Source organism: Trachypithecus francoisi, unplaced genomic scaffold (genome assembly GCF_009764315.1).
Source record: "Trachypithecus francoisi isolate TF-2019V2 unplaced genomic scaffold, Tfra_2.0 Lachesis_group18, whole genome shotgun sequence".
Taxonomy (NCBI): Eukaryota; Metazoa; Chordata; class Mammalia; order Primates; family Cercopithecidae; genus Trachypithecus; species Trachypithecus francoisi.
In genome coordinates, this window is record NW_022681463.1 from 73411209 (window position 1) to 73422170 (window position 10962).

Consider the following 10962-nt stretch of genomic DNA (forward strand, 5'->3'; position numbering starts at 1 on the left):
ATATAAGTAGAATCATAATATTTGCCCTTTTGTGCCTGGCTTATTTCACTTAGCTTAATGTCTTCAAGGTTTATCCACGTTGCAGCATGTGTCAGAATTACCTTCTTTTCAAAGGCTAAATAGTATCTTACTGTAGGCATATGTCAGATTGTTTATCCATTCATCTATCTATTGATGGACACTTGGGTTGCTTCCTGTTTTAGCTATTGTGAGTAATGCTGCTATGAACATAGTGTACAGGTGTTACAGACCCTGCTTTCATTTTTTGGATATATACTGCTATGAACTGAACGTGTTCCCCAAAATTTATATGTTGAAAACTTTATCCCCAAAGTGACAGTGCTGGGAGGTGAGGCCCAGTGGGAGGTGTTTAGATTAGGGCTCATGAATGGATTAATGCTATCATAAAAAAGGAATTAAGAGAGTGGGTTCACCTGTCCTCTTCTGCTTGGCTGCCATGTGAGGTCACAGGGTTTCTCTTCCTTGCTCTTCCACCTTCCGCCATGGGAGAATGCAGGAGAAGGTCCTCACTAGTCCTGGCCTTGATCTTGGACTTCCAGCTTCCAGAACTGTGAGAAATAAATTTCTGTTCCTTATAAATTACACTGTCTCAGGTGTTCCGTTACAGGAACGCAAAGCAAACTAACACATATACCTAGAAGTGGAACAGCTGGGTCATATGGCAACTCTATATTTACAGATGAGCTTTGAACAACTTGGGAGTTATGGGTGCTGACCCCTACACAGTCAAAAATTTGCATTTAACTTTTGAGTCTCCCAAAACAACACTACTAATAGTCTACTATTGACCAGAAGCTTCACCAATAACATAAACAGTTAACACTTTTTTTTGCATGTTATATATATATTATATTATATTCTTACAAAAAAGAAGCTAAGAAAGAAAATGTCATTAAGAAAATCGTAAGAGAAAATATATTTACTATTCATTAAGTGGAAGTGGATCATCATAAACATCTTCATCCTTGTCATCTTCATGTTGAGTAGGCTGAGGAAGAGGAGGAAAAGGAGGGGTTGGCTTTGCTGTCTCCAGGATGGCAGAGGCAGAAGACTTGGAGGAGGTGGAAGAAGTGGCAGGAGAAGCAGCACATAGTGCACATTTTATTGAAAAAAAAAATCAAAAAAATTCAAGTAAAATGAACTTGTGCAGTTCAAATCCATGGTATTCAAGGATCAACTGCAATTTGTTTTCCACGGCATCTGTACCATTTTCCAGTCATACCAGCAATGCACAATGGTTCCAATTTCTTCACATCCTTGCCAACACTTGTTATTTTCTGTTTTTATTTATTTATTTTTATAGTAGCCATCTTTATGAGGTGAAGTGGTTTTGCACTGTGGTTTTGATTTGCATTTCCCTAAGTGATATTGAATATCTTTTTATGTGCTTATTTATTGGCTTTTTGCATATCTTCTTTGGATAAATATGTATTAAAGTTCTTTGCCTATTTATTAATCAGGATGTTTTGTTATTATTTGAGTTCTAAGAGTTATTTATAAATTCTAGATATTAATTCTTTATCAATTATATGATTTGCAGATATTTTCCTGCATTCTTTAGTTGCCTTTTTACATTGTTTACTATGTCCTTTGGTGCACAGAATTTTGACATTTTGATGTAGTCCAACAATTTATCTATTTTTTCATTGCCTGTGATTTTACATCATATCTAAGAAATCTTTGCTAAATCCAATGTCAGGAAGCTTTCTACCATGTTTTTTCTTCTAGTAATTTTATTGTTTTAGCCCTCATGTTTAGATTTTTGATACTTTATTTTTTTGAGACAGAGTCTGGCTCTATCACCCAGGTTGGAGTGTAGTGGCACAATCTCAGCTCACAGCAACTTCTGCCTCCTGGGTTCAAGTGATTCTCCTGCCTCAGCTTCCCAAGTAGCTGGCATTACAGGCATGTGCTACCACGCCCGGCTAACTTGTGTATTTTTAGTGGAGTTGGGGTTTCACCAAGTTGGCCAGGCTGGTCTCCAGCTCCTGACCTCAGGTAATCCACCCACCTTGGCCTCCCAAAGTACTAGGGTTAGTGTGAGCCACCACACTCACCCCAATCTTTGATACATTTTGAGTTGATTTTTGTATGTGGTATAAAAGCAGGGGTCAACTTCATTTTTTTGCAAGTAGATATCCAGTTTTCCCAGCACCATTTGTGGAAGACTGTTTCTTCCTCATTGAATGATCTTGGTCCCCTTGTAAAAAGCTTCTGACCATCTGTGTGAGAGCTTGTTTCCTGGCATTCTAGTCTATCCCGTAGGTCAATGTGGCTGTCTTCATGCCAGAATAATCTTTCGTTTGTGACAGAAGTAGCAATTATTTTCCCCAGCTTGTCATTTATCTTTTCACTTTTTAAAAATAATACTTACTTTTGCCATGCAAAAGTTGTTTTATTTTTATGTAGCTGAATTGATCGATTGTTTTATTGTTTTTGTGTTTTGTGTCATAGGAAAATTTTTCTCGTACTTAGCTTATTAAGAAACATGTCAATGTTTCCTTCTTGAACATGAATAACACCATGTCAATTTATCTAATAATTGTTATCTTCAATTCTACTACAAAGTGTCCATATAAAAAGAGAAACTGACTCCTTTTAGTAAATCCATAATAAGAAACCAAATTGAAAAATACTGCAAAAAGACTGATGGCCAAGCTCGAACATTATCTTTTGTTTATAATAATGATGACAATGATGATAATGACAGCTATTGTCTAGCGACTTCATAATCAGTACAAGGCACTGTAGGAGATCTTTGCATACACTAAGTATAGAAAAAGAAGAAAAGCACAGCTTTTAAGAGTTTTAACTTTGGAGTTACAGAAACCTGAGTTCAAATATGTGTTTTATTAGATTTGATTCCAAACTCTCTCACTTACTGGTTGTGTGACTTTGGGCAAGTTTCTTTTGTTCATTAAATCTCATTTTTAAAATCTGTAAAATGGAAAGAATAATAGGGTTACTTCATGGAGTTGTAAGATTAAATAAGATAATGCATATAAAGCCCTCAGTGATTAGCACTGTGTATTTAATACACATTAGCCACTGTTAATCACCAGTTTAGAAATGAAATTACTGAAGTGATGAGAAATTAAATAAGGTCATTTAACTAGTAAGTGTCAGAATTGGAATTCAAACCCAAGTTCTAATCTGTTTTCACTCCAAAGTTCTTACCCCTCTTCTACATCAGTAGAAAGTATTTTTTACATGAATATTGGTTTTTAGAAAAGCCTTAGAATAGAGCATACTTGAATGTTAAGGAAACTGCTTTTTTTTTTTAATTAGAAACAACGGTTTTTATTTATTTGTTTATCTAATTTTTCTGAGACAGCGTCTTGCTCTCTCACCCAGGCTGGAGTGCAGTGGCAAAATCTTGGCTCACTGCAATCTCCTCCTGCTGGGTTCAAGTGATTTTCCTGCCTCAGCCTCCTCAGTAGCTGGGATTTTAGGCACGTGCCACCATACCCAGCTAATTTTTGTATTTTTAGTAGAGATGGGGTTTCACCATGTTGGTCAGGCTGATCTTGAACTCCTGATCTCAGGCAATCCGCCTGCCTCAGCCTTCCAAAGTGCTGGGATTACAGGTGTGAGCCACCACGCCTGGCCAGAAACAACGGTATTTACAAAAGAAACTTAGTGTACAAAAACATAGGGCATTACCTATGATCATTGTCTCTTTGTCCACAATCAAACGGGATGTATTCAAAATTTTAGAGCTGAGAAGTTAGAGAAGAAAAGGACTGGGAACGTGTGGCTAGATTGGGTAATTAAAGCCTTATGGTTGATTTGTTTTTATACTTTAAGTTTTAAGGTACATGTGCACAACGTGCAGGTTTGTTACATATGTACACATGTGCCATGTTGGTGTGGTTGGTTATTAAAGCAGAAACCACAGTATGTGTGGTTAAGGAGCAGTGTATACTAGCAGCATCGGGGCTGGTGGAGGCTGGATCAGGGTAGCCAAGATTCGACAAGCTTTCTGGGGGCAGAATAGGAACCAGGAGAAGCCCTAGAAGAGAGAGAGAGGACTGATAGCAGGGAGCATTTATTCCTCATGACTCATGTTTCCATTAAGGGAAAAAAAAATGTCAAATCTACTCCCCAGGAATGGAAAATTATGAGAGGAATGCTTTCAGCTTATCTCTGATTTTCCTCTTTTCCTAGTAGATGACTGATGCATCTTCTGCAGAGTTGGAAGAACACTTAACCCCTGACTCTCCATAAGCCAGCCTGCAAACCAAGTGCAGAGAGAATGCATTCTGGGTTGCTGTTGTAGGAGAAAATTCAACTCAGCAAGGCTTTTGACCAAACATCTAAAGATATATTCTCCAATTAGCTTTATCAATAATGAAGTTAACATTTTAAGGTTAATTCTTCCAAACATGAGAGGGGGAGAAGAGAGTGTACAAGGGGTCAACAGGCACAAGCTGAAGCAGGTGAATATTCAGGTGGCATCAGTATGCTCAAGTAACAGTAACACAGGCAGAATCCTATCCCAAGGTGGAGCGTTTCCACAGACACTCTAAACTGTGAATCTAACTGCACTAGTTACTTTTCTGTGACTAGATTTAGCCTAGAACCTAAGTGCAAGCTCACCCCCTTACAGGTGGAATTTGAGACCTTAGGTGTGAGAACTAGAAGGATGATATGCCTCAAACCAAAAGAGTAGATAAAGGGAAATAACATGTTTATTGTACGTTTGTGAAACGAGGTAGTAAATGAAGGGCTAGATATACAATAATTTAAAAGAGGGGGATTTTCTAGAGCTTGGGCAATAGTACCGTTGCAGAGCTCATGAAAAGGGTGACACTGAAGATGCAAGAGAATATAAGGTAATTCACGCAGTGGTCCTGGAAAGCCAGGAGGGGACAAGATACACGCAGAGAGGAAGGCACAGCCTTGGGAAGAAAGAGCACTCCTGAGACAGGATGAGAAAAATAAGAGAATGATCAAAGAAAAAGAAAATTGTAAAGTGAGGAGGAAGGAAATCAAAGGAGTTCTTATTTAGATAGAGGGTAAGGATAACAGCTGAAGGTAACAGCATAGAGCTAGTGTAATTGAGAATGAAATGATGTGAACAGACATAAAGCTACTGGGAAAAAAGGGATTGGCATTAATGATCTAAGTAATGCAGATCAGAGTAAATCCATGGTGAGTCCACTGAGCTCAGCTTTGCCATGATTGTCCAGCAATGTTCTGTTGTCCAGGATTAGGAGGCACTGCAAAAGATTGGGTGGTAATTGAATTAATACATTCAATATGTCAAATGCATTTTAATTTCTTTCTTTTTTTCTTCTTTCCTCCCTCCCTCTCTCCTTCCCTTCCTCCTGCTTTCCTTCCTTTCTTCCTTTATTTGATTTTACCTGTAACTGACTTGAAAATCAAACTTTTATTTCTTAATGAGTATGGATTTTTACCACAGGGTCATGATAGTAAACAGTTATTTTCTCAATATGGCAGTAGAGTTGTAAACACAGAAGTCATAAAAGTTAACATACCTGGGAAGTCGCTTGCTTACTTTGTTGGCTTATTTTAAAACCAAATTCAACATCTCAGGTTACAAGTGCAGTATTAATATTTATTGAACACCTAATAAGTGCTAGACATTTTCTAGGGCACCAAACAAACATGTAACTTGACTTAAGGAAGTATTCCAATTGGTATGATTCTGGACCATTTATTCAACAAGTGTACATCTACTAACTGAATCTCTGCAACGTAATGTGCAAGGCATGGTCCCCTCCTTCCTTCATCTCACACCCAGTTGTGCCACTAATACCTGAAGCAGATGAAACAGTTCAGCAGCACTGAAAGAGTGAATATAATGAAATACCAAATATGTTTCACAAATTTTCAGAGGAGTGAACCAGATGAGCTGTCTTTGAGATGATGGGTAGGATATGGATGAAACAGAAAGGAAAGGCTGGGATATTTCAAACCATAGCTATTGTGTGCTGGAACAACCAAGGAACTGAGCATGTGGGTCTAACTATCATGGAGAAGGAACAAAAGAGAATCTTTGAATCCGAGCTGTATGGAGACTCAGAAGCTGGGTGGGAGTGGGGAAGCAGGGAAAAGTGTCTCTGAGGACCTACACCATTGGTTCATGTGCTACTCTCTGGGTTGGTTTAGACATGAAATCATAGCTATGGCAGGCTTCTTCATAAAGTGCCCTATGAATATTATTATTTATAATCATTTCATCATTATAATGCTTTTCAGAACATGAAGTCTTTAAGAATCAGTGTTCTCTGTAAACACTAAAGTAAGTCCCTCTCTCCAAAGCAATCCTCAGCTGACTAACCCATTAGTCCAAGTTAAATTGGAAACTACTGACTTTGGAGTAAACCATAAGGCCTTTAAGAGACCTGCAATTATTTCTTTTTTAGTCTGTGAATATGCTAATTAAATGTGAAGAAGTGGCAACTTAATTTTTAAAATTTTTCTCTTAAAGCCAAACAGTAAGTTGAGGTGTTTCTATTGTTTATAGGCATAAATGTTACCAATGGGTTGATGCCATTTTTTCACACCTCTTGAAAGTAAAAAGAAATAGTCTGGTAATTTTCTGTTTTGACAAGTGCTTGAACAAAAACCTATCGTATTATATCTTATAACTCTCAAAGCTATGGCAGGTCATATGTAAGACCAGACTGACCCTGAATCAGAAAGCCCCCGGACAGTTGGGTGGGTTGTAAGGAATCTCAGGAGATGACTTAGTCCAGGTCTACTCACCTTTCCCAAATCCCCTGCTCTTCATGCAAAGTGGCTGAATAGCAGCCTGGTCCTGGCTGCCACGCTCCTGACCTACACCTCCCACCATACCTGCCACTTTGACAGATTCACTCATTCATATAACAAGAATATACCTATGGAGAAGAAATTCAGATCCACAGTGAGAAAACGAACATAGTTTCAGCAGTCATGGAGCTTGCAGTTGAGCATCAAAGGCAGATGTGTAAGAACTATTAGATTAATTATTTAATTATAAATATGGTGAGTTCTCTGCTTCTCCTCTTACTCAGCCCACATAAAGCACAGGGAAGAAGGCAAGCATATGCTGTATAAAATATGCTATGATTCATTTAAGTTACATTTATCTTCTGTGTCCAACAGCAAAATCCAACAGCTCAAGAATGACTAAATTCCATTGGAAATCAACGTAGAATTGCATATGGCTTTGATATATAATTTATATTTTTTCCTCACCATTTTAATTTGTCCTTTGCCCTTTCTATACTCATGCCAATAGTCACTACTTCAGGTATAGAAAGTAAAGTAGCCTTTGCCCCTTCTGGCTTTTGTTTCTAAAAATAAAATGTAAGCCCATAGAAGAACTTACACTGTTTACAGAGGATATATAAGGGAGACAATATTTGCAGGAAAAAGTGGAATTTGAAAAAAGTAGGAGGGAGAGAGAGGTTTCCCCAGAAAGGGAGACCTTGGAGCAGGGAAGAGTCAAATGCAGCCTCCAGGGAGGCAGCAGGAGCCTAGTGCAGAATGGCTTCAAGTCATGGTTTGACTGGGGAGGAAGGAGGACAGGGAGGCATCAGAGGGCAGTCAGACTGGAAGGGACAAAGCACGTAAGCACATTCTGTTTAGGATACAATCAGCAAACCACTCTCCACCCATGCCCTGCTAGATACCTCCCTACCACTTGGCAACATCTCAGAGAGATCCCATAGCATTTCTGGTCATTTTCAACCACAGCTACAGTCTTATCTTTAGGTATACATAAGTCTCACTTCAATTTTTTAATTTAAACTAAAGCTTCTCTCCTCTTAACTGAAACCTGACTTCTGGCTTTGTTTGGGTACCAGGAGTAGGAAGTACAGGCTGTTTCTACTGCTGTCTTCTTCTAAACTCCAGCTCCCAATACTACATCCCCTCTTCTCCTCCAGTGGGGAAGAGGAGGGCTGAAAGCAAGAGAAAAGGCTTCTTTACTTAGCTTTTGCTGTTTGTGGTTCTGTCTCAATGGTCATTAAAATGTAGTCTCTGTTGGGTTGTATTTGCAGATTACTTAAATGCCTCCCCACCAAGGAATTCTAATCTGCACCATTCTCTATGAGACACTTTCCAAATGACCTCTTACCAGCCTCCTCAGCTTCTGTCCTCTCTTGATGACCTATGGTCTCTTTCCACTTGCTGGGGGTCATTCACTTTAACAGGCAGCCTCTGGGGATGGCTCAAACCTAGCTCCTCCCAGTATCCACTTGGTGGTGTGCAAAATCCCAGAACAATGGCACATTTTGGGCTGGAGGAGGCTTCCAAGAAAGGCAGAGGATAAATTTTCCTCCAAAAAATGCATGATGAGAATCCTAGAGTCAGAAATTAAGTTTGGTTATAGAAAACAAATGGGTATGTCTTGCACAGTTATGTTCATGGTTTGAGATTCCTACCTGCTATGCAAAAATAGTAAGTCATCTGCATGAATGTTATCCCCTGGAATTGTATAACACATGGCCCTAATCATCTATTAATGTAGGCTGATAAGGTTTTGTCCATTGCAATACATTTCCCTAGACTTTTTTGAAATAGTTGCAGAAGAGAAGAAGTCAATTGCCATTATCCTACAAGAGGATGAAGGCACGATTTCTAACCAGCTTGTAACCTTATAAATTGTGATATTCAATAAAGAGTATCTAGGCCGGGCATAGTGGCTCACGTCTGTAATCCCAGCACTTTGAGAGGCTGAGGCGGGTGGATCACTTGGGATCAGGAGCTGGAGACCAGCCTGACCAACATGGCGAAACCCCGTCTCTACTAAAAATACAAAAATTAGCTGGGAGTGGTGGTAGGCACCTTTTATCCCAGCTACTTGGGAGGCTGAGGTGGGAGGAGGCTGAGGTGGGAGGATCGCCTGAACCCAGGAGGTGGAGGTTGCAGTGAGCCGAGATCGCATCACTGTACTCCAGCCTGGGTGACAGAGTGAGACTCCATCTCAAAAATAAATAAAGAAAGAAAGAAAGAAATACATACATACATAAATAAATACATAAATAAAAAGAGAAAAACCAAAAATATCTTCTGGTTTTTATTCAAGGGTTAAAAAACAGAATTTTCTTTAGTAGAGCAAAATAGAGACAGATTTATTTTCCTCCCACCTCTTGCAGTGTCCCCTTCCTTCTTTCGTCAATTGATCAGTTGCTCAAAACCCTTGAGTCACTGCTAATCACTCATTGTTACAAAGCAGGCTTCTGTTTGCCATCTGCTTTCTAGTTTTACCTTGTCCTTGCTGTGGCAGCAGGGAACCATCATGTTTTGACAATTTTCTATTCTATTGATATTCTCCGTTAATTTTTGAGATAGGAAAGAAAGTCCTTTATTCTGTTCTGGGAAAAAAATCTGTTACCTGGGCATTTACCCAATCTTAATAACTGTTTTAAAAGAACAAAACTTCATGCTTAAAAGTAGTGATTCTGCTGTGTCACTGTATTCTGCTTCATCTCTAAAGAGCTGTTAAACGCTGCTGGGTCAACTTTGACCTACTTAGTTGACAGGGAAAAAGAGAACAAAGAAGATACACCTACATAACAGGTCTGCAAATTAAAGGGAAGGCAGCATGGTTGGGGGTCTCTCAAGAATCACACATTTGTGTATTCTGTCTCTCACTCTGGCTTTCCGATTTGTCAAATCTTTTTGATTTTTCAATTACTCATCCATGTATCTTCACAAAAGTAACAAAACCTAGGCTTAGCAAACTCTGTTAACATTCTCCAAAGAGAAACAAAAAGCAAGGGAGGTGGAACAGAAATAGAGAAATGGCTGTTCAGAACTCACACAGAATACGTTTTTGGGAAGATGAAACAGTTTCGTAACAATTTTGGGCCAACAGTTTATGCTCCTCTTCCAAGGCTCATCCTCCAATTGGTTACAAGTTCTTTTACAATTGTCCTTAAAGTTCCCTAAACACTCATAAAGGCCTTTTCAGTGAGCTGGCAGATAAAAACTCTCATTCTGTAAATGTGTTCAAAACCACATTTTATAAACTAATTATGTATTTAAACCCACTAATTTTTCCTGATAAATTAGATGTTAGGCGTGTAGATTTTATGCCATCATCATTTCCATTGATTGCTGACAGAAATATTAGGGATTCAATAGTGTAGAATACAATTAAATAAAACAATTTCAAATGGATGGAGGAGGGCATTCTGTCCTAATGTGAATCATTTTATTTTAGCTAAACCTATTACACACATATATTTATTAGTCATTCATATATACCCCAGACACTTTATGTGCTATACAAAACATAGTGATGGGCTGAGAAATATCCCATGTCATTGTACTCAATAGTAATTAACATCAAAAATCCTGGAAACGGTACAGAGTGGGCAGCAAACCCAGTTTGATTTAATCATTGGCAGCATCTTCTACTGGGCAGCACATTTGAGTGGGAGTCATGTGTTCTAAATTCTACTCAAGGCAATCCTTTCCTTGAAGAAAATCACATTCTTGACTCCTTGATTTCTCCAGCGTTTGAAATTGGCAGAAATGCTTGGGGAGAGGAGAGCGAACATTGGTAGAGAGTCTCAAGATCTTGTTTCACCAAATCTTTCAGTTTCATATCAATTTATAATTCATATATTAACTAAGCAGTTCTTAAACCCATTTGGGGAATCTCTAGCCTTAAAACCTTTAAAATATCTGAGGATTCTAGTTATTTCCACAAGGTAATAGAAGTAGAGCAGAGTATAACACTCTTCTATTATACATTATGTTTATATAATTTTATTTGGTTTTATTTTACATAGTCTATATCACTGTCAGCTTTTTAGGTGAATGTCTATACTTGCAAATATTAATTTCTAACAGTTAAACTGTAAGCCAGGGTTCTGGCCTAAAATTGAGGAGAAAGACAAAACAGGAACTTCTTAGCTGAGCACAATGTAAAACAGAAAATGGAGTGTTCTCAGTCTGACTGTATGCTAGAATTAC

General features: G+C 38.5%; 1 long non-coding RNA gene across 1 annotated transcript; it reads right to left on the reverse strand.

Annotated features, from left to right (window-relative positions):
• Positions 1-4264: 4264 nt before the first annotated feature.
• LOC117063454 lies at positions 4265-8320 on the reverse strand. The gene is made up of 3 exons (XR_004428936.1): positions 8114-8320; positions 6757-6890; positions 4265-5243 (listed from the first exon to the last, which is right to left on the reverse strand). It is a non-coding gene; the product is annotated as an uncharacterized LOC117063454 (long non-coding RNA).
• Between the last annotated feature and the right edge of the window lie 2642 nt (positions 8321-10962).